This window comes from Neovison vison, chromosome 4 (genome assembly GCF_020171115.1).
Source record: "Neovison vison isolate M4711 chromosome 4, ASM_NN_V1, whole genome shotgun sequence".
In the NCBI taxonomy this organism is placed as follows: Eukaryota; Metazoa; Chordata; class Mammalia; order Carnivora; family Mustelidae; genus Neogale; species Neogale vison.
The window spans coordinates 4,682,198-4,704,385 of NC_058094.1; the positions used below are offsets into that span (position 1 = coordinate 4,682,198).

The window sequence follows — 22,188 nt, forward strand, 5'->3', positions numbered from 1 at the left end:
CAGACTTCACCTCTGTGCCTTCTTCTTGTCCCCTCTTTCAGGTGTCCTGCCTTGATGACCTCCCTCTGCCCCGACTGGATTAGCCGGGGCCGGGGTCGCAGTGGCTGCAGTTTCTCGGTCACGCCCGCGGTTCTAGTTGGGATGTGAGTTGGCGCAGCCCCGTCCGTCTGCGGGGCTGTGCGCGGGTCTCCGGAGTCCCACCCTGGCCCCCCGCCTGAGGCTGCTTCCTCATCTGTGAAGCCACGTGTCCCCAGGCCTTCGCAGGCCTGCCCCTCGGTGCCATGCCCGCGAGGGATGCTCAGAGGACGCCAGCGGCTCCATCCGTCCTCAACCCTCACCTCTCCCCGTGGGCCCCATCTCGCCGGTGTCCGAGCCGGTCGGCAGCGGGTGGGCAGGTTGGATGGGGTCGCCGGGCGGTGGTCCTGCGCTCGCTCAGAGCTGGCCTGGGGCATCTGCCGGGCCGCCTTCGGGCCGCTCCCCCGAAGCGCACCGGGGACCCCGCCGGGGCTCCGGGAAGGGCCTCGCGCGCCGCCGCCGCCCAGCCCCGCCACGCGGGAGGGCGCCTCGGGGCCGCACACTGAGCATGCTCGGGCCGGCGGGCGGGGGGGGGGGCGGCGGCGGCGGCGCGGAGAGGGCGGGGGCGGGGCGCGGGGTCGGGGGCGGGCGAGCGGGCGGGCGGCCGCGTCCCGGCGGGGGCGGGAGCGGAGCGCGGGCGCCGCGCAGAGCCGAGCGCACAGGCCGAGCGCAGCCGCCCCGCGTCCTCCTCCGCAGTGCCGGCGGCCGGCGCCCGCCCCGCGCCCAGCCTCGCCGCCCGGCCCGGCTCGCGGGGCTGCCCGGAGGCCGCGGCCGGGCAGCTGTTGCGCCGAGAGGGGGCAGCTGCGGAGTTCCATAACCATAGCAACCGCATCAGCACCGCGGCGGCGGCGGGCGGCAGCTCTTACTCCTCCTCCAGGCAGCCTCGCCGCGGGCACCGGAGACCCAGCTCGCGGGCGCCCGGACCCCGCGCAGCGCCCACCGCCGCTGCGGAGAGCCGGGAGGGAGGCAGCCGGCGCGGCCCGGAGCCGAGGGGAGCCCTGCAGTGGGAGGCAGGTAGGTGAGAGCGCTGGGGTCGGCATCTGCAAACTCTCTCCGCGGTGGCAGTGACGTTTCTGGAAGCGTGGTTGCTAGTTGGATGGCTTTCTGTTACTTAACAGGGATTCCGCCGCGAAATGTGGTTTATCTCCTTCGGTCTACACCCCCAACCCCCAAGCTCTCTGTCCTCTAGTCTCCAGGCGCATCTGGGCAGGTCTGGGAGGGCAGGAGGGGAAATCTGGGGCGATAGGTGGGGGGACCCGCTGGGGAAGGAGGTGGTCCCCGCAGAAGTCCCAGATGGAGGCTGAGGGAGCACGTCCAGACCTTGGTACAGGCAGCTCCTCTGAGCCCGTGAACCCCAGGCAGGTTCCGAAGACACCGGCGTCGGGGTGAAGGGGGCAGTGGTAAGGATTCTCTGCGATCCAGGCTGACCCAGAGACCTGTCCTCTCTGTGGTTTGGCTGGGGCCGGGGGTGGGGGTGGGTGGGGGGGCACTGCAGCTCAGCTATGACATGGAAAAGGACCGGAGCGCACACCAGCTCTTGATCTGTAAAGTCGGCTTCAAACCCAGCAACCGGAGGGGGGAATTTGGACGGGGGAAGTAGTAACTATTACCGTTTGGGGACCCAGGTGTATCCCTGGAGTTTATCATGTTACTGCCTTTGACTGTTGGTGCTGGAGTGGGAATTGATACAAAATTATAAGGGAGCAACCAAAATGCCCCTTCCTTTTCTCCTCACCTCATTGTCAGCAAAACAAGGCTCCCTGGAGTATAATAACACTCTTTGTCCCCTTGGCCACCCAGGGCTCTAGCCATTGGCAGACTATCCCACTTGGAGACAGCTAGGGAATCTCGCTTCAATGCTCTCTTTGAACTAGAGAAGCATTGGTTTTTCATCAGGTTCTGAGGCTCCTGGTGTTGAGAGATGTATGTGTCAGAGCTGAGAGGCACCTATCCCCAGGGAGGGATGGGCTGCTGTTGCCCCGTCTTCTGGCCAGTGAGAGGGGCAGAGGTTTGGGCAATGATTCCAGACACAGCTCCACGGGGGCTGGGGCACCAGAAAAGCATAGAGAAGTTAGGTGAATAATTTGGGGTTAAAGCCTCTTGCATATGGGTAAGTGGGTCTCTGGGTAATTTCTGGAATGGGCAGCCACTGACTTCTACATTCTTGCCCCGGGGGACAGTGGTAAGTCCCAGTTAAAAGGCCATGTTCTTTAATTGGTCTTTTAATTTATGCTGTACTTATGTTGCCGGAGGGGATGTGATTTGACCAGCATTTCTTCTGGGATTCGCGTCCTAATGAGAATGATATTATTGTATTCCGGGCAGATGGTAAAGTCTAGAGAAAAGAGGGCAGGACTGGGGAGTCAGGAGACATGGTTTCGAGCTCTCATCTCCCCCTACACTTGCTCCACGACCTTGGATTGCTCTGCCTTAGTGAGACTCCATTCTCTCGTCTGTAGAATGGGGACGTTCACAGCCCTTGCACCCCGGCAGGCACTCGTGACAATCAAGTGGGGTGATGGAGAGGATGGGTGGAGAAAGGCTTTTTAAAACCCAACTTGCCACGCACATGAAAAGAATTATTCTTTTCCGAAGAAACTCCCTTCCTCAGATCGGCAAATCATTAAACAGACATCAGCTGTGAAGCGGGGGTAGAAATATTGGTCAGTGACTCACAGCTGAAACGCTGTCGTCTGGTCCAAGATACACTCAGGGAAATCTAAAGAGGCCTTCATCAGGGGAAACACGGCATGTCATCCTTGTTTACAAATGTTGAAGGTCAAGAGCTTTGGCATCAAATGCAGTACTCGCATTTGGGAACACTGAGGTCTGCTCACTACAGAGTTAAACTAAGTGGTCTGTAGTGTAAGTGGGGATTTGCACATCGTAGGGACTCATTTAGATGTTGGTTAGGTAGACACACTGGGCACGTTGTGAGGCCCTCGTGGGTGGATTCACCCTCGTACAGCTCTGCCCTGTGATGGTAGATGCTTACCAAAGGATGGCCCAGTTCGACAGAGTGCTTTCAGTTTGATGTCATTGTCGAGGGAACCATCATTTCTGGAATGAGCCAGGACTGTCTTCTACTATTCTCTGCTCTTTTAGACCCCGACTTTTGCTCGCACTGGCCTCTCTGCCTAGAATGACCCTTTCTCTCTCCCCTCTTCCCTTCAGGACAATTCAGATGCCCCTTCTGATGAGAAGCCTTCCTGAGCTCTGTCCCCTGTGCTCCCACGACACTTTGGGGCTGCTTTGTGTGACACCTCTGCTGGGTCATGTTGTCATTGCTCCAACATATGCCTGCCTTGGCTAGAGTTCATGCTCCCGGAGGGCAGGAAGCTTGCCTTATTCTACCATGGTTGTGGCCCCAACACCTGGCAGATGACCGCCCTAGTGAGTGGCTGAGTCCGTGGAAAGGCCTAATCTGCAGCACACCCACCTGCCCGGAAGAGTCTTGCCCTAGGGCTGTCCTAGCCACCTCCCCCTGTCTCAGTAAGTGCAAACCCGAAGGATGCTTGCTGGGTTGTTGGGCCTTATTTAGGGTCAGCCCACTGAAGCAGAGTGAAGGAGAACAGAAACACATATTTTGCCTTAAAATGCTCTTTTTTTTTTTCAAGTGGGTACTTTAGAATAACTGTAATCTAGTGTTGAATGGCCTTCATAGCACGTTTGCTGAAAACATCTGATGGAATATTTTAAACTTAAAATGCATTTCTCTCCTTTCAGTTGCTTTCCTTGATTTCAGCTCTAGTAACATGGAAAGGGACATAGGTTGGAGCAAGAAAGCCTGGATTTGAATCTGGTTCTAAGGGGCCCCGGAACCAGGACACCTGCTTGCCTCGTCCCTCCATTTCCTCATTTGTAAAACGTGGATGGTATCCCCCATCCAACAGCGATGCCGAGTGCTTGGAGTGAATGGATCGCCATGCACTAAAAGCAGTTCATAAACTGTAAAATACTCTACTCAATACATTATTCATTTTCCTCAATTATTTTTTGTTGTTGTTGTTATGGAAAATGAGCAAAATCTCTCTGTGTAGTTACACAGAAGCAGACAAGACGCGCTGGAAGTTCTGGCTCCTCCACTTGTGAGCTCTGTGTGACCTTCGATCAGTCATTTTGTCCCCGTCAGCCCCCTGCCTTCTCTGCATGGCATGGTAATGACAGATACCTTTCAGGATGTCTTGGGAAGATGCACACTAAGGCCAGTGCCATGCCTGACCTTAATATGTGGTATCTATCACTTCCCAATGATCTATATGATCGCGAATCACAGAAGGTTTCGAGTTTTTTGAAATGCCCCCAGTGCATTTCCTCCTTGTATTTTACCTACCTTTCTTATCGGGGGTTGCGGGGTGGGGGGGAGAAGGAGAACACTAATACCCTCAGAGCTGAGTTTCTCATGCGAGACACCGCAGGAGAGGAGATAGAACAAGCTAAAGATTTAGATTTGTGCGCAGACGCGTCCCTCAGGCTCTGACAGTAGCTGCTCACAGGACTGCTGACCTGGGCCATCCCTCACCTTTCTGGGCCTCGGTTTCCTCATCTGTAAATGGCCTGGAGGATTCCCGGGGCTCCATCTAGCTCTGCTTTCGTGGTGTCTCCATACACTAGTCTCTGACTCTCTTCAACAGAGCTATACCGGTGGCTCCTGCCTGGCCTTTCCATCGACACTCCTCACTTGTCCGAACCTTACACCTTAATTCACGGTAACTGCCGTATTTTTCTTTCTTTCTTTTTAGAATTTTCCCTTCTAGAAGGCTAGTGTTCCCCAAGGCTATCCTGGGACTTGCAAAGTGTTGAAGACTGCATGCTCTCCATCTTTATCCCAGCCCAATCTTATCCAACCCCAGATAAAATGCTCGGCTGCTCTGTCCATGTTGGAAGTTCTCCTTGATTCAAAACAGAAGAAACTAGGGACACCTGGGTGGCTCCGTCGGTTAAGTGTTGGACTCCTGGTTCTGGGTCAAGTCATGATCTTAGGGTCCTGGGATCAAGTTCCATGTTGGGCTCCAAGCTCAGCAGGGAGTCTGCTTGGGATTCTCTTTCTCTCTCCCTCTGTGCCTACCCCCTTTTCAGAAAAAATGAATAAATAATATCTTAAACAAAGCAAAAAAAAAATAGAAGAAACTGTATGGTTGAAGTCCACTCTTACCCGAGAGAGCCAGAGGACTCTGCAGACATGTCTAATATTTGCTGAGCTTCCCAGACTCTGGGTGCTCCGCAGTGTCAAATGTTTCTGTTCAAACATGAATCATTTCCAGGTGGCTGCACACCCATCTCAGGAATGATTCCTCAGGGGGATTTTAGCACCACAGAGGAGACTGGTGCTGTGGGCCATGACTCCTTCCAGTGGCCTCCGCCTCTGGTGTGGATGGAGAGGCGTGTGGTGTGCCCAACAGGGAAATCTGAGTCCATGGTCTGCTCTGGGCCACTCATCCTGCCAGGCCCTGAGAGTCAACCATGAACGAGAAAGGGACCTGCCCCGTGTAGCCAGGGGATGTTGGTGGGAGACAGACAAGAGCAAACCAGCCAATGCAGGGTTCTGTGGGAAAAAAAGAGAAGGTATTTTTAACACATTTCCTGGCAAGGGCTTCCAAGGAAGGCTTCAGAGAAGAGAGAGATCCTACGCTGAGGACTGAGAATTTCTAAATGGAGACTGCAGGGAAGGGCTGTCGGAAGAGGAAGTGACACACAGCACCGTGGAAGCAAGAGGTAGCTGGGAAGTGAAATGGATGCGAGGGCTGGAACACAAGGAATGGAACGGTGTTCCTCGAGGCTGGGGAGATCGGCAGGGGCCACATCTTTGAGAGTCTCGAGAACCATGCTAAGGACTTGTGCTCTAACCGGAAGGTCATGGGAGCCATGGAAAGATCTGGAGTTGGGCAGAACATTCGCCCTAGCTGCAGAGCAGAGGTTGGGTTAGAGAAGATGGTTCCACCAAGAAATATGGTGGCCTCTTAGGAGACTTTGTGGATAAGAGATGATTGAATTTAGGCAGTGAGAGTCGGGACGACTCTTCCTGTCCTGTGCAATGGACAGGAGCTGGTGAGAGAAGGGGCGCTGAGGAGGGAGAGACGGAGACGCGTCAGTTCAGTGAACATGCTGTGTCATTATCTGAGAAATATCAATGAGACACTTGTGACCATTGGCGCAGGTCAAGGGGAGGGAGGGGTCCAGGGTGACGCTCAGGTCTTTCTTTCTATCCCATCAGTAATAATTCTGGCTCAAGCCCCTTCATCTCTCACTTGGACGAATACACCAGGCTCTGAACTGTCCTCCTTGCCTCCACCTCTGCCACCCCAGTCTGTTCTGCACACGACAGCTGCAGGGATCTTTGTCACACTAAAATCAGATGTGATGACAACGTTTAGCAGATTTCAAGGATACCACACCGTACTGCTACCTGTGGTCACCGTGCTATGCTTTGGCTCTCCAGAACTTACTCATCTTTCCTAACTGAAACTTTGCACCCCTTGACCATCCCGAGCCTCTGATAACCACATTTCTACTCTCTGATTCTGAGTTTGACTGTTTCAACTTCTGTATTTAAAGTGAGATCATGTAGTATTTGTCTCTCTGTGCCTGGCGTATTTCACATGGCGTGATATCCTCCATGTCTGTTCATGTTGTCACAAATAGCAGGATTTCTTTATTTTTTTTGGACTGAGTAATAGTCCATGCTATGTATAGATCACATTTCCTTTACTTACTTATCTACCGATGGACATTTAGTTTGTCTCAGTGTCTTGGCTACTATGAATAATGCTGTAGGGAACACGGGAACGCAGGTATCTCTCAGAGATCTGGATTGATATCTCTTTGGAAATATTCTGAGAAGTGGGATTGTTGAGTCATATGGTAATTCTACTTTTAATTTTTTTAGAAGACTTCATGCTGTTTTCCATAATGGCTATACCAATTTACTTTCCCATCAACAGTGTACCTCCCCACCACACCTCACCTTAATATTTTTAAACTAGAGTCATTTTAACAGGTGTGAAGTGATATCTCATTATAGTTTGATTTGCGTTGGTGAGCGATGTTGCACACTTGTTCATGTACCCACTGAAGACAGGTAAGAAGACATACAGATGGGACTTTTTTGGAAGTATGTTGAGACTAGTCTTTTGCCTATTTTGGGGGGGGGGGTAATTTGTTTCTATGCTATTGAGTTATATGTGGTCCTTACATATTTTGGATCTTAACCCCTTATCAGATACATGGTATGCAAATGTATCCTCCCAACCTCTAGGTTGCCTTTGGACTCTGTGGATTGTTTCCTTTGCTATGCCGACACCTGTTAGTCTGATGTACTCCCACTTGCTTATTTTTTGCTTTTGTTGCTTGTGATTTTGGTGTCAATACCAAAAACTCATTGCCAGACCAGTGTCCCGAAGCTTTTCCCCTATTTATTATTTTAGGACTTGTTCAGTTCCAGGTGTACGTGTAGATCTAATCCATTTTGGTTTGGTTTATAGTGGAACCTAAAGATTCAGTTTTACTCTTTCAACATGTGAATATCGAGTTTTGTTGACACTCTTGATGGGAGAGACCGTTCGCTCCTCCTTGTGCATTCTTAACATCTTTGTCAAAGATGAGTTAAACATGTATGTGTGGGTTCGTTTCTGGGCTGTCTTTTCTTTTTTTTTCTTTTCTTTTCTTTTTTTTTTTTTTCAGTTCCATTGGCATGTGTGTCTGTTTCTCTGCTAGTATCATGCTGTTCTGATTACCCAAGCTTTGTAACATAATTTGAAATTGGGAAATGTGATGCCTCCAGCTTTGTTCAGTAGTGAAAGTGTTTTACAGTGGGAAGACAGAGACATACCAGCATTTTGGATTCGGGCTACAGGATACAGAGTGCTTTGGAGGTGGGTAGGATGAGAAACATAGAAGCTTGGCAGGAGGCTCTTTCAGGAAATCCAGGGTGTATGCAGGTAATGAAGACTGTAGCCAAGGCCAAGGTAATAGAGATGAAGAAAGAACAACTTTCTAGAACAACGACTCTAGAGATATTGAGGCAGTAGCAGGGTGGGAAGTATTGGACGAGCAGCACACAGTATCTAAACGCAGGAAGGCATCAAGGGCGATGCTTAGTCTTCTGACCTGGTCTCAAGGACTGGCCTTGTTGCTGTCTCCCAGCCTGGGGACACAGGCAGAAGAACAGAGTCTGAAGGGGAAAGTGATGAGTTCTGTTTTGAATAAGTAGATTTTTAGGTCTCTGAGGACATCTATGTACATTTTTAGGCAATTAAAGATCTCAGTCAAGCTCAGAATAGAACTCTTGGCTGAATATAGACTTGGGGAATCATCGGCACGGAGACGCTCACTGAGAGCACGGGAGTAGAACTGATCACCCAAGGGAAGGATAGAGAATGAGCAGATAAAGATGTTCTTTCGGACTCACGGGGTCTCTACCACTGCCCTTTCAGAAATAAAATGCAAACAACGAATACACACTCACTACCTTCCTCTTGCCTTCCGAGCTGCTTCCTGTGATTCCACGCGGCCGGCTAGGACACATGTCTGCTGACATTTCTGTAGCTCCTTCTCTCCCTCGTCTAAGAGTTTTCTGTTAGAGACCTTCCCAGACCACCGGCCAAGGAGCTGCCTCTGGCCTCTGGCCGCGGAACTCGCTGTGTTTTCCTCCGTGGCATCCGTCCCTGTGTAAGCGCCGGCAGTGTTCCCGCAGATGCGTTTGTCTGCCTTTCCTATTGGCTCTCTTCTCTGTAAGGTGGAGAGCTCCGCGGTCGCAGGACTGGGGTGCGTCTACAGCGGCCCTGAGCACTCAGAGCATTTCTGGGCTCTCCGCGAGCATGTGGCCAGTATTTATCAAAGAACGTGTGGAAGAAAACAACGGCAGGAATCTTCAATAACAGAATAACAATGTTTTAATGAGAAAACGAGGAGCTGTAGCCTTGTGTGAGTACCATTCCGAAATCCTGGTCAGATGGTCGGCTTCTAGCTCAGGAGAACTCTGTTGTCTCTTTTTTCCCGGGACTGACTGGTCTTGTTGGAAAACTGAACGTCTTGCCTCCTGGGGATGCACAGCCCTCCCCGCACGTCCCCCAGTTCCAGACAAAACCGACCGGTTGGTTTCGCTAATTCCAACATTTGTTAGCCAAGTGACCCCGGACAGGCGCTTGGCCTCGGTGGAGAGCCGTGCCTGCTCGTTGTCTTAGGCTCTGAGATGGTACAGCTACAGCCTACGTCCTGAACACAGAGCCTGAAGTATAGAGCTTGACGGAGGGGTGCTCTTAGCTGAAAGCTGGCAGGGAGGGAGGAACAAGGAACCGGACAAGGAAGAAAATGGGCATAAATATGTGTGCAGCCTTATCCAGTCTCCCTGCTCACGCCGGGAACTCTGGGGCGCACGTGGCCCCATAACACTTTCTACCTTGAGGCAAGGTCGTTCCTTGGGTGTGACTCCGTGAGACATAGACACCCAGGTATTCCTGGGCAAAGCAGCTTGGTCATCTGAGGATTCTCAGAACAGAGCAAGGATGGGTTGTTATCAGCTAACACAGCAGCTGGAGGATGGGTGCACCAACCTGGGAGAGGGCGTCGGGGTGGGAGGGAATCCGTCATGTTGGTGACATTTTAACTGATATTTCCACTACAGCACCCCCTTTCTTTAAGACGAACTGCTGCTTTGGGCCTGATGACATTCAGTCACAAGACCCTGTGATCCTGAGTGCCTGTGCCCTACGGAAGTCACGAAAACATAAAAAAATCTCCCTGAACTTTGTAATGCTTGGAACCCAAAGCGCCCTGCTGTGGGTTCCTTTCCTGATTTAGCCATGCCTTCTCCTGCTCACCTCTTGAAAGCATCATGGGTCAGGGCCAGTTGCAGCAGGGGCCAGCTACCCCGGCACCTACCCGCCCATCCAGTCATGCACTGGCCCTTTGCTCACACCCTCTTCTCCAGACCCTGATCATTCTGGTTCTTGGATCTTGGTTTTCCTCACTACCCCAAGTCCTGCTCGTATCTTGGACGCATTCCAAGTCCAGCTCCCTGACTCCTGCAGCACCTTGCCCTTCACCTTCTCGGCTCGGAGAGCTTTTCCTGCATTCCACTCAGGCATACCTTCACTCATACATCATGATATATAGACCGAATCATCTCTGGCACACAGCCTTGTCTCTCAGCTTGCTTACTAAATTCACCCATTAATGCCATTTTTTATTTCCTGGCAATCTCTGGGCGATGATCTCTCCTGTTTTAGCTCATTCATCCTCTTGTTCTATACTCCCCTCCTTAACACCACATGGGTGGGGGTCTATGGCATACAGTTTCCACAATACTTTTCCCGATACCTGGTAATAATCCCAGCTTCTCTCTAGGATATTGTGTGCTACTTTATCTGTTCTGACCTCAGTTTCTTTCAAACCATGAGAATCGGCAATGCATAAGGGATTTTTAAGGAAGATTAAGTGAAAAAGTAAAAATAAACAAAACAAGTGAAATAAAAATCTGTTGACATCCTTGGTGCACAGTAGGTGTTCAATCAGTGTTTATTCTGATTCAAGGTTAATGTGTCTACTTTAATGTCCACTAAGTGGATGGTGAGATTGACCTTCTACTATGAATACTGAGGAGCCTGGATGAGACCCTCCTCGAATGGAACATCTCCGCGGGGTGAACCAAGGGATATCCATTAGAAAGGACCTTGGGATCCTCAGTGCAGGAACACTGAAAACGTTCATGTGGTATGGGTCTTTGAGGGCATCAAGTACTAAGTGATAAGCCATCACTTATGTTCAGAAGTGTGACAGTGAGTCATCAGGAAAAACGAAATTATAGTCTGTAAACTCTGCTGAAATAAGGCAGGGGAGTATACTTTCTAAAATGAGATACATCAGAAATTGCTAAAATTAAATATAAAAGTATTTAGTATTGAAGGGGTTGGTAAAAGTTTTCTGGAAAATTAATTTCTGGGCACATGTCATCATAGCTGAGGTATTAGTGTAAGAACGGATGGGGAACTGCATTGGTGGTTTTGGTGATAACTTGTTGGTTTTAAGTCAGAATATAAAAAGTATCAGAGAGTAAATTTTGGGGGATTTTTTTAAGTTTGTTTAAAGGAAATGTTTAAAGATAAGATTATCCTTGCAATCTTGTGCCCAAGGTAGAATTTATCAAGCTCAGTATTTGAACATGCTGACTTGTGTTGGCCTTCTGAGAGAATAAAATGAATATTAATATAATTGCTCCTGAATAATAGAATTAAACTTCCTTAGTTTTCTTTCTTTCCCTTTCTTTCTGAGAGCATGGGGATGCTGGCAACAAAAAATGATCATAAATCATTTTTAAGTGACAGTCAAAGGAGGTGCTGGTACAGATGGGAGGGGCCAGAAGGTTCTTTCTAAGACCTACTGCCAGCCAGTGACTATACTAAGTGCTTTCCCTGGAGATACTTTATTTAAACTTCATGCAGGAGCTAGTACCAGCCTTCTTTAGAGCTGAGGAGACCCAGCACAGAGAGAGGAAGTGATTTGCTCACAGTGCCACAGCTAGCTGGAGAAGAAGCCTGGACAGGTTCCCCCAAATCCATCTGATCCCAAAGCTTGTCCCTTTCAGCCACCATACAGATGCCCCCTAAGAGGGGCATTTGAAAGTTTCCTGTGGGTCATAAAAACAACACAAAACCCAAAACCCAGAACAAAACTCAAGAATGATATAGTCAGAGTATCTGGCTTTTAACCACTCAGCTGTGTGTGAATTTGGGAAAGCGGATTAGCTTCTGTGTGACTTGGAAGACAAAGGGGGTGAGGAAGTGATTTGTCTGATGATCCTTAAGATCAGGTCTGCTTCTAGCGTCTTCTGATTCTGGAATATGCACAGAAACTTTAAGGATGCTTTATAGACTTAGGAGCCTGCTTAGGTTAAAAAAAAAAAAAGTAGGAGGCGGGGAAGAGAATGAGGAAGAGGAAGCAGAAGAGGAGGAAGAAGAGGAGAAGACAAAAAGAAGCAGAAAGAGGAGGAGAAGGAGGAGGAGGAGGAGGAGGAAAAGAGGAAGAAAAAGAAGATGACGCAGTCGTGGTGGTGGTAGCAGTAACCCAGGGTAATCTGTGTTCTCCCTCGTTATTCAGGTAAATAATCAGAATTCTAGGTTTTTACCTTTCCACGTTAGACTTTATTGACTATGTCAGACCAAAACGAAAGAAAATACATTTAATGAGATTACAGATGCTGCTCGTCCCTTTGTGTGGTTTAACTGAGTGTCCCTGGATATTTCCATTCAAACTTTAGTGACTAGTGTACATGTCCAAACTTCTGGGGTGTTGGTGTAATATATTGTATGTACCTAAACTTAAAATCAGTATATTACTTTATTTTTTTTAATATTTTATTTATTTGACAGAGAGAATGAGAGAGAGAGAGAGAGACCACAAGCAGGGGGAGTGGCAGGCAGAGGGAGAGGGAGAAGCAGGCTCCCTGCAGAGCAGGGGGAGCCCGATGCGGGACTCGATTCCAGAACCCTGGGATCATGACCTGAGCTGAATGCAGCTGCTTACCCAACTGAGCCACCCAGACAGCCAAGAATCAGTATATTACTTTAATACACATCTCATTTTAGGTTAAAACGGAGGCTGGGTTGGCTATGGTGTGAGGCTTGTCTAGAGTTAACGGCAGGAATGAAGTGTGCATTGGGCTGGAAGCTTCCTTGGCAGGTAATCATGGGGTCTGATCATGGCAGCTGGGCAGATGGAGAGGGAGGCGTCCCTGAACAGGATTGGGTTGAGCCATTTACAGTTGCAGCACAATGTGTTATTGCCCCTGACACACAAGTGTGCGCACACTCACACATACGTACACACAGCCCACACCTGCATCTGGGCAAGCTCTTCACGGAGTCAGAGTCCTCTCTCTTCGGTGAAGCCTTTCCCTGTTCCTCTGATGGCTGCATCCACCCTTTCCCTCTGGCCTTCCCCAGTGGCTGGGCTTGGCTCAATCCCGGAGTCAGCCCAAGAGCGTCTACGGGGCCTTCTGCTGCAAGCCCAGCTCTGCTCTGTGAGCCCCACTGCGAGCCCCGACACACCCAGCAGCCCTACGCAGACACATTTACCGGAAGGTTGCAAGGAGAGCATTCGCCTCCAGAAGGTCCCGGCCGTGGTCCAGCTCTGCCACTCACTAGCTCTGATTTGGAGAAGTTAGTGAGCTTCTCCGAACCTGTCCCTTCATCTGTAAGGCAGGAAAATAAGGCCACTTTTCTCATAAGTGGCCTGGACAATTAAATGGTATGCCTACTACTGCGTGCAGGGCACTTAGCTCAATGCCTGATACAGTGCCAAAGAGTGGAGAAGGAACAGCTAATTTGTTACTACAGGACGTTTGGTCAAATACATATCATGTGCCTTGCCTCCTGCTGTAGGCTGGAGCGGCTCTTGAGAGCAAGACAGCCTCGCTCCCTCTCTCCTAGAGCTTGTGTTTTTCCAGTGGGTAGAGTAGGGAGAAGCCAGAAATAGCACACAGTCGCCGCTTTCTTCTTTCTGTGCCACACAGCGCTCTGAAACACTCATTCATTCATTCATTCATTCAGCGAGTGTGCAAACACCTGCCCTGGGCCAGACACTTCACGTGGCTTCTCTCACGCAATCTCTGCAGCAGTTGTATGAGATAAAGGGCATCCTACCTGTCCCGTGCCACCCATGAAGATTCTGAAGTTCGGGGAGAGATCACCTGACTTGCCAGAAGTCACACAGATCAGTCTCAAAGCCCAAATTCCAACTCAGGGCCATTGGATTCCAAAGCTCTATCCTGAGGCTGAGTGATCCAAGAGACACACAGAGTGTTCCCAGATGGGTATGCACTGGGATGAGGGGCCCTGCCTCTCATAGGCTCTGTTCCCCATTTTTAAAATGAGAAGGGTTGAAGAGATCATTCCTAGTGTCCTTTCTGCTGGGCTTCCTTCTGCTTACAAATTATTTCTCTTTCCTTTGAATTTGTCCCCCACCCCTTAGAAGCTGTTTCATTCTCACTTCCCCTCATCTATGCCCATTGCTTCCTCTCGTGTGCCTATGATCTCCTTTTTCCCTAATAGACTGGGTGAAATTGGAGACAGAACCCATTTCGGGCCCTCTTCCTCTGCAGGGGTTTCCTACCACTGCTGTACACTAGACACTGATGTCATTTAATTGCTAAGGTAGGGTCTTATTGCACAACCTGAATGCATGAACCCATAGATATAGGGCAATCCCAGTACATCAGAGTGCAGTGTTTTGGAACCTGTGGATCAGAACCACTGAGGCATGGTAACAGCTACTCCCCATACCGGGTCCCCCTGAGCTGACAATGGTTGCGATCGGTGCTTGCTTTGCTCCAGCCATCTCGTGTTCCAGAGGGTCCCTGAGGAAGCTGCATGAGCAGATCAAATCTTCAGGAATGATCCGTCCTGAGCTCCATTCCCCAGGGCCCAGGGTCTGGGCATCCAGACCCAGCTAACAGCTGCATTATTTAGCTCGGTTTATTATTAGCCAAGTTTGGCCTGTATAGTTGGTCCCCAGGAGAACCTCTCCAGAAATTGCCTGCCCCAGGGTCTCACTTGCTCAGAAGCAGACATGGAGCCTGCCTAATGGGGTAAGCTCCAGGGGATAAACATCAGGAGTTGTCTTGGTGGGAAAATTAGGTACCCAGGGATACCGCTTGATTCTGTGCCCTTTTGGGCTGAGACTTCAGAGTGCTTTAAAATTTAAAACCAAAACCTGGATTTCGTGTCATTCATTCAACCAGGAATTGTTTCTGAGCATTTACCTTGGTCCGAATTCAGTGTTGAGGATACAAAGAAAGATACAGCCGTCATCTTCATCGTCACCCCAATAGCTAGTGTTACTGAACTTATTTAAGCAGGCATTCTGGTAAGACTCTGCATGTGTTGAAGGTTTTCATCTGTCAAGTACCCAGCTCCAGGGATACAATGCATTTTATTGTACACACACCTGAGGGTGGGGAGCTTGTCCCCTGCAGCGCACTGTCCCTTGAAGTTGTGTTATCTCGTGGCCCTGGGGCTCTCCCTAATTTACAGGTCAGTAATTTAGAGAAGATTAAGATCACAGCTCTAGTGGGTAGAGGTAGTAGATTCAGAAGTACCTTGAGACATATTTGGAGTGCCGATGAGGCTAGGCTCCTGTTCTACAGGTTTCAAGTTATAGATGAGAAGGCAGATGACTAAGACGGATGATCTAAAAGTGATTCATTAATTGCGGGAGCACAAGCAGCCATGGGGTGCTGTGGAAGCTCAGGGAAGGGAGGAACTGCAGAATCAAGGAAGGCTCCGTGGAGGAGGTGACGGGTACCTTGGTCCCAATAGGCCAGTTGTACGTCTACAGGCTGGGGCTGGTGGGGAAGAGCCATCGTGAGGCAGAAGACTAATCCGTGCAAAGACAGGGACCTGCTGAAAGATGGGGTTTCCCGGGGACTTGTTACTAGACCAGCTGGAGTGCTGGGTCTCTGAGAACATGTGGTGATGAGGAGGTGGCAGGAGGTAGGAGTGACAAGGTTTGCGGGCAATGGCGTGGGAAGAGGTGTCATGGGAATGGGTTGAGATTGTAGCTTGTGGTGGGAGAAGAAACTGTGTTGTTGTGCATCAGTCGGAACTGGCTTTAGCTGTAGCCACAGAGATCCAGGGACAGTGGCTTATCCAAATAGTTGTGTTTTTCTTGTGCAGCCGTAGGTCTGGCTTGTATAGTTTCTCGTGGGAAATCAAGGACCCAAGCTCTCAACTTCCTCCTCTGCCATCTTTAGTGCGGAGCTTTCTTTTTCAGATCCCTGCTTGCGAGACCTCTTCTCTGCCATTGGGCGTGTGTCCATATTCCAGATGTGTAGGGAGCAGGAGGAGGGGAGAGGAATTGGTGTGTGTCAGCCAAGTGTCTCTCTTTTTTTCCCCTTTATTATTTTTTACATTTTTATTGTGGTATGTTAGTCACATAAAGTACATCATTAGTTTTTGATGCAGTGTTCCAAGATTCATCATTTATGTACAACACCCAGTGCTCCATGTAAGTTTATCTCTTTTGATCAAGAAAACCAAAATCCAAAAAGCTTTCTCATAATCTCATCTGAGAGACTTTCATTAACGTTTCCTTGGTCTGAACTAGATCTCATGGCCAACCCTGACCAAAAGAGCATTGCAAGAGATCCTTCTTTGGGTATGTGGTTGCATCAGAAAACAAAACAAAACAAAACAAAACAAAACAGCGTTCTCTTTAATGAGGATGGGTATTGGATAAGAACGTGGCAGTGCCCACCGCTGTGACTGACATGATCTGCTCACATTTACAAAAATGGGTTTGGCAAAACCACCAAGAGGCAGATCTTACAACCATCGCGGGTGGAGGAGGGTCACAGTGAACACACAGGTAAATAAGCAAACAGATGATGATAATTTAGGGCAAGGAAATCAGTGCTGAGTGGGAGCCAAAAGAAGGAGAGCTTCACCCAGTGTGGGGCGTGGTCTGGATAGGAGTTCACTAAGGAGGTAGCCATGACGCTGATGCTTAGACATTCAGGTTGACGGGCCGACTGTAGACCACAGCTGGTACCTGCCCTCTCAGGAGCTGTAGGTGCACCTGTCCCCGTAGGAGCCATAGCTCCTCTTTAGCGGAGCCTTTGCACCAGCCGCACTGCAGACAGCTCAGGTGCTGAGAGGAACGGCCTGCATTGGGGTCTGCTCTGGCTTAAAGGGACTCATGCTTTTCAGGAGCCATGTGTCTCTTGTAGAAATTCCAGAGGCCTCACTTCTAGAGGCCCTGAGTCAGATATATATCCACCTTTTGGGAATCCTGAGTAAGGCACCCCATAAAATATCCATAGTTCTCCTAGTCCAGATGCAGTCAGCCCGATGGGTCATTTCCCAGCGAGCACTGTTGTTAATGATATAGTGGACACAAACTCTCATTCTCTGTTTCCAGGGAAACAGACTAGAAAGTTTATCCAGTGGTTTGGTTCTTTAGGCAGAAGGGGTAAGACAATAGTTAACCCTTTCTCCAGAGCCCTTTAATTTGTAGGCTCCTGAAAAGCATGGGGGTGTTTTTGGTGTCAGGGCACCCTGATCAGGATTTTTATTTAGAAATCATTCTTAGGTGGTCGATTCTTAGATAGGTCTATGATGGGCCCAGAGACCTGGACTGGAGGCTATTTTGTTTCTTGTTTAAGAGACTTCACTTTTTAATAGAAGTTTTAGGCCCACAGCAATGCTGAGCAGAAAGTACAGAGTTCCCATGTGTCCCCTGCCCCACGCCCATATACAGAACACCCCCCACTATCCACAACTTCTACCCAAGTCATAACATGTCTTAGAGTTCGTAAGCCCACACTGGCAACATCATTAAGACTGAAAGTCCACAATCTACATTACGGATTTCTCTTGGTGGTATATATTCTGTGGGTTAGGACAAATTTATAATGATCTGTATCCATCATCTTGGAATCATGCAGAATATTTTCCCCACCCTACAAATTCTTCATGCTCTTACTTCTCATCTATTCCTCCTTCAGTGCCTAGCAGTCATGAATCCTTTTAGTGTTTTCATAGCTTTGCCTTTTTGAGAACGTCATAGAGTTAGAGTCCTACTCAGATTGGCTTTTCACTTGGTAATGTGGGTTTCACTTGCCTCCATGTGTTTTATGACTTGACAGCTCATCTCTTTTTCGTGCTGAATAGTATTTCATTATCCAGATGTACCAGTTTTTCTGTTCATCTACTGAAGGAGTCTTGGTGGGTTCCCAAGAGTTGGCAATTACGAATTGAGTTGCTGTAAACATTGTGTGCAGGTTTTCATATGGTCATGTTTTTAGCTCATTAGGTAAATACCAAGGAGCGTGGTTGCTGGATCATAGGGTAAGACAATGTTTAGTTTTGTAAGGAACTGCTTGTCTTCCACAGATTCTATGCCATTTTGCATTCCCATCAGCAACTAATGGGAGAATGCTCCATATCCTCTCCAGATTGTGTGCTGTATTTTGTTTTCCAGGTAAAATATGGTGGGGCCTAGAGATGGAGGAAGCAAGTTCTAGAATTCTTGCAGATTTCAGACTGACAAATCTTAGCGATGGATTGACTCTGGATGTTAAGGAGGTATGATGAATCTGGATGACTCTGGGATTCCTTTGAGGGAGACAAGATGGAAATAATGCTACTCACAAACACAGAGGAATGAAGGAGAAAGGGCTAAGCTTTTATAGCTACAATCTGGTGTCTCCTCAGGAGCTACCTGCAGAGTCCATGGCAGTTGGGAGAGGTCTGTGCTGAGGTCAGAAATACAGGTGGTATTGGCATGAAGACTGTAGTTAAGACTGAGTCTCCTCTAGACCTCTAGATACTGGCCTCTGTACTTAGCACTTGACCTTTCCTCCTTTGTCCCTATAGCTGTGTGAGATGGGTAGGTTTATTATTCTCATTCTGCAAAAGAGGAACTGAAACTCAGAGAATAAACTATTTGCCCAAGGTCATGCAATTAAGGAATAATAGAACTGGCATGTTATTTGGAGTCTGTCTGGCTTCAGAGTGCACACTCTGCCCAGCCATCTCCATCATCCTCTACAAATGGCGCTGCAACACTGTCCACTGGATTCCACTGGGCATGTTTCAGCTCTCCACGCTGGAAAGAAGGAACCCGGGCTGTGTTTACTTCCCGTTGTCTGGCTGACTCCATACAAGGATTTGGCAACCCTCAGATAGAATCACTGAATCTATTTAAACTTTTCCCCAAGACAAGTTGATGAATTCAAATAAAACATAAAGTACTGAACTTTATGCAATGTGCATAACAAATCCATCCCAAGGTGCTCTTTGTAGCGCTGTGATCCCCAGGGTGGCTTGTGTTTATAGTTTATGCACAATTTACATAATGCTTGGACTGAGTTAAAACAATAAAATTACAACTGAGTAGACAATCACAGGCTCTTGGGCTCACTCGCTTTCTCTCTCACTCTCTCTTTCTCTCTCAATGGTAGGTAAAAAAAAAAAAAAAAAAAAGTAATCCAAAAATAATTACCAGTTGGTCAAGGGCAATTCTGTTCTTGTTTGTTTTTCTATTGTTTCTTAATCGCTCTGATGATGACTGATCTCTGGGTTGTATGCTGGTGAATTACTAGTGCATTATTCTCTTTGGCAGCAAATAGCTGCTTTTAGTACCCAGAGAGCCTTTACCAAATTGCTTTAAAAGACATTAGGAAGAAGCTGCTTGGAGCAATGGCTTTGATTCCTTATTGTTCCTATTTCAGAAGTGACCATCTCGTAGCAGTTAGAAAGGAAATGGTTACAAGAGCTTGGAGCTCCCTGAGGCCTATATTTCCAATAGAAAATAAGCTCTGGTGGGAAGGAGCAGGACAAACCTGAAGAAATAACACTGATTTTATCCCAGAGAATTGTGTCAGGCAGACCAAAGATGCTGTGCTTTCTCCTGTTGGCACCTTGGCATCTTATAAGATCTTTAAGCAAAGGAAGGGCATGAAAAGATTTTAGATTTTTTAAAAAATTTTTTACAGATTGTTCTGTCGCTGTCGGGGTGTGGCTACAGGTTGGGTCAGGCTAGATATGGGTCAGTACTTCTTATTCTTAACACATAGTTTCAGATTCTCCTACTGGATCACCCATTCATTTTCCTTAGCAGGAGCAGAAGTCACCCTTCTTATATATACCTCTGTTAGCCTTAAAAATAAAACCCTCAGTTATTCCATAAGCAAATGGGTTTATTCAAAAGTAGCAGAGAATTGCAGTTAGGGGCACACAAGCCATAGAACAAAGGAAAGGAATGCTCTTTAAAGAGAGAAGGGGTGCAATTGCAGGGTCATAGGGAAGTTCTATTTTTAATTTCTTGAGGAATCTCCACACTGTTGTCCAAAGAGGCTGCACCAACTTGCATTCCCACCAACACTGCAAGAGGGTTCCCCTTTCTCCACAACCTCTCCAACACATGTTGTTTCCAGTCTTGTTAATTTTGGCCATTCTAACTGGTGTAAGGTGATATCTCAATGTGGTTTTAATTTGAATCTCCCTGATGGCTAGTGATGAACATTTTTTCATGAGTCTGCTAGCCATTTGTATGTCTTGATTGGAGAAGTGTCTGTTCATATCTTCTTCCCATTTTTTGATATGATTGTCTGTTTCGTGTGTGTTGAGTTTGCACTCCTGGGTATTTACCCCAAAGTTACAGATGGAGTGAAAAGAAGGGCCATCTGTACCCCAATGTTTATAGCAGCAATAGCCATGGTCGCCAAACTATGGAAAGAACCAAGATGCCCTTCAACAGACGAATGGATAAGGAAGATGTGGTCCATATACACTATGGAGTATGATGCCTCCATCAGAAAGGATGAATACCCAACTTTTGTAGCAACATGGATGGGACTGGAGGAGATTATGCTGAGTGAAATAAGTCAAGCAGAGAGAGTCAATTATCATATGGTTTCACTTATTTGTGGAGCATAACAAATATCATGGAGGACAAGGGGTGTTAGAGAGGAGAAGGGAGTTGGGATAAATTGGAAGGGGAGGTGAATCATGAGAGACTATGGACTCTGAAAAACAATCTGAGGGGTTTGAAGTGGCAGGGGTGGGGGGGTGGGGGGTTGGGGTTAGGGGGGTGGTGGGAGGTTAGGGTACCAGGTGGTGGGTATTATAGAGGGCACGGATTGCATGGAGCACTGGGTGTGGTGAAAAAATAATGAATACTGTTTTTTCTGAAAATAAATAAATTAATTAAAAAAATCTGAGGAAAAAAATAAAGAGAGAAGGGGGAGTTGGGAGGGCTGTTGTAAACTCAAAGTCCATTGGAGTAGCAGGGAAAGTGAAGTGTCGTAGCTTTTCATTGGCTGAGCCTTGACAGTCTCCCATTGACTGCTGTTGCTGTGGGTGGAGAGAGACCGTCTGTCCTATTTCTTTCTTTTTTTTTTAAACCAATTTATTTATTTTCAGAAAAACAGTATTCATTATTTTTTCACCACACCCAGTGCTCCATGCAAGTCGTGCCCTCTATAATACCCACCACCTGGTACCCCAACCTCCCACCCCCCCGCCACTTCAAACCCCTCAGATTGTTCTTCAGAGTCCATAGTCTCTCATGGTTTACCTCCCCTTCCAATTTACCCAAAAGCACATACCCTCCCCAATGTCCATAACCCTACCCCCCTTCTCCCAACCCCCCTCCCCCCAGCAACCCACAGTTTGTTTCGTGAGATTAAGAGTCACTTATGGTTTGTCTCCCTCCCTATCCCATCTTGTTTCATGGATTCTTCTCCTACCCACTTAAGCCCCCATGTTGCATCACCACTTCCTCATATCAGGGAGATCATATGATAGTCTTTCTCCGCTTGACTTATTTCGCTAAGCATGATTTGCTCTAGTTCCATCCATGTTGTCGCAAATGGCAAGATTTCGTTTCTTTTGATGGCTGCATAGTATTCCATTGTGTATATATACCACATCTTCTTGATCCATTCATCTGTTGATGGACATCTCGGTTCCTTCCATAGTCTGGCTATTGTGGACATTGCTGCTATAAACATTCGGGTGCACGTGCCCCTTAGAAAGAATGTCCAATGGAAAAAAGAAAGCCTCTTTAATAAATGATGTTGGGAAAATTGGACAGCTACGTGCAGAAAAATGAAATTGGACCATTTCCTTACACCACACACAAAAATAGACTCAAAATGGATTAAGGACCTCAATGTGAGAAAGGAATCCATCAAAATCCTTGAGTAGAACACAGGCAGCAACTTCTTCGACCTCTGCCACAGCAACATCTTCCTAGGAACATCGCCAAAGGCAAGGGAAGCAAGGGCAAAAATGAACTATTGGGATTTCATCAAGATCAAAAGCTTTTGCATGGCAAAGGAAACAGTTAACAAAATCAAAAGACAACTGACAGAATGGGAGAAGATATTTGCAAACGACATATCAGATAAAGGACTAGTGTCCAAAATCTATAAAGAACTTAACAAACTCAACACCCAAAGAACAAATAATCCAATCAAGAAATGGGCAGAGGACATGAACAGACGTTTCTGCAAAGAAGACATCCAGATGGCCAACAGACACATGAAAAAGTGCTCCATATCACTCGGCATCAGGGAAATACAAATCAAAACCACAATGAGATATCACCTCACAC

The 22,188-nt window shown here is 47.9% G+C and overlaps 1 protein-coding gene across 1 annotated transcript in view; it reads left to right on the forward strand.

Annotated features, from left to right (window-relative positions):
- Window positions 1–1,046: 1,046 nt before the first annotated feature.
- Window positions 1,047–22,188, forward strand: part of FAM135B (family with sequence similarity 135 member B) — a 278,086-nt gene continuing 256,944 nt past the window's right edge. The window contains exon 1 of the mRNA XM_044244899.1: window positions 1,047–1,089. The gene's annotated coding sequence lies outside the window, so the exon portion shown is untranslated. The remainder of the gene's footprint in view (window positions 1,090–22,188) is intronic.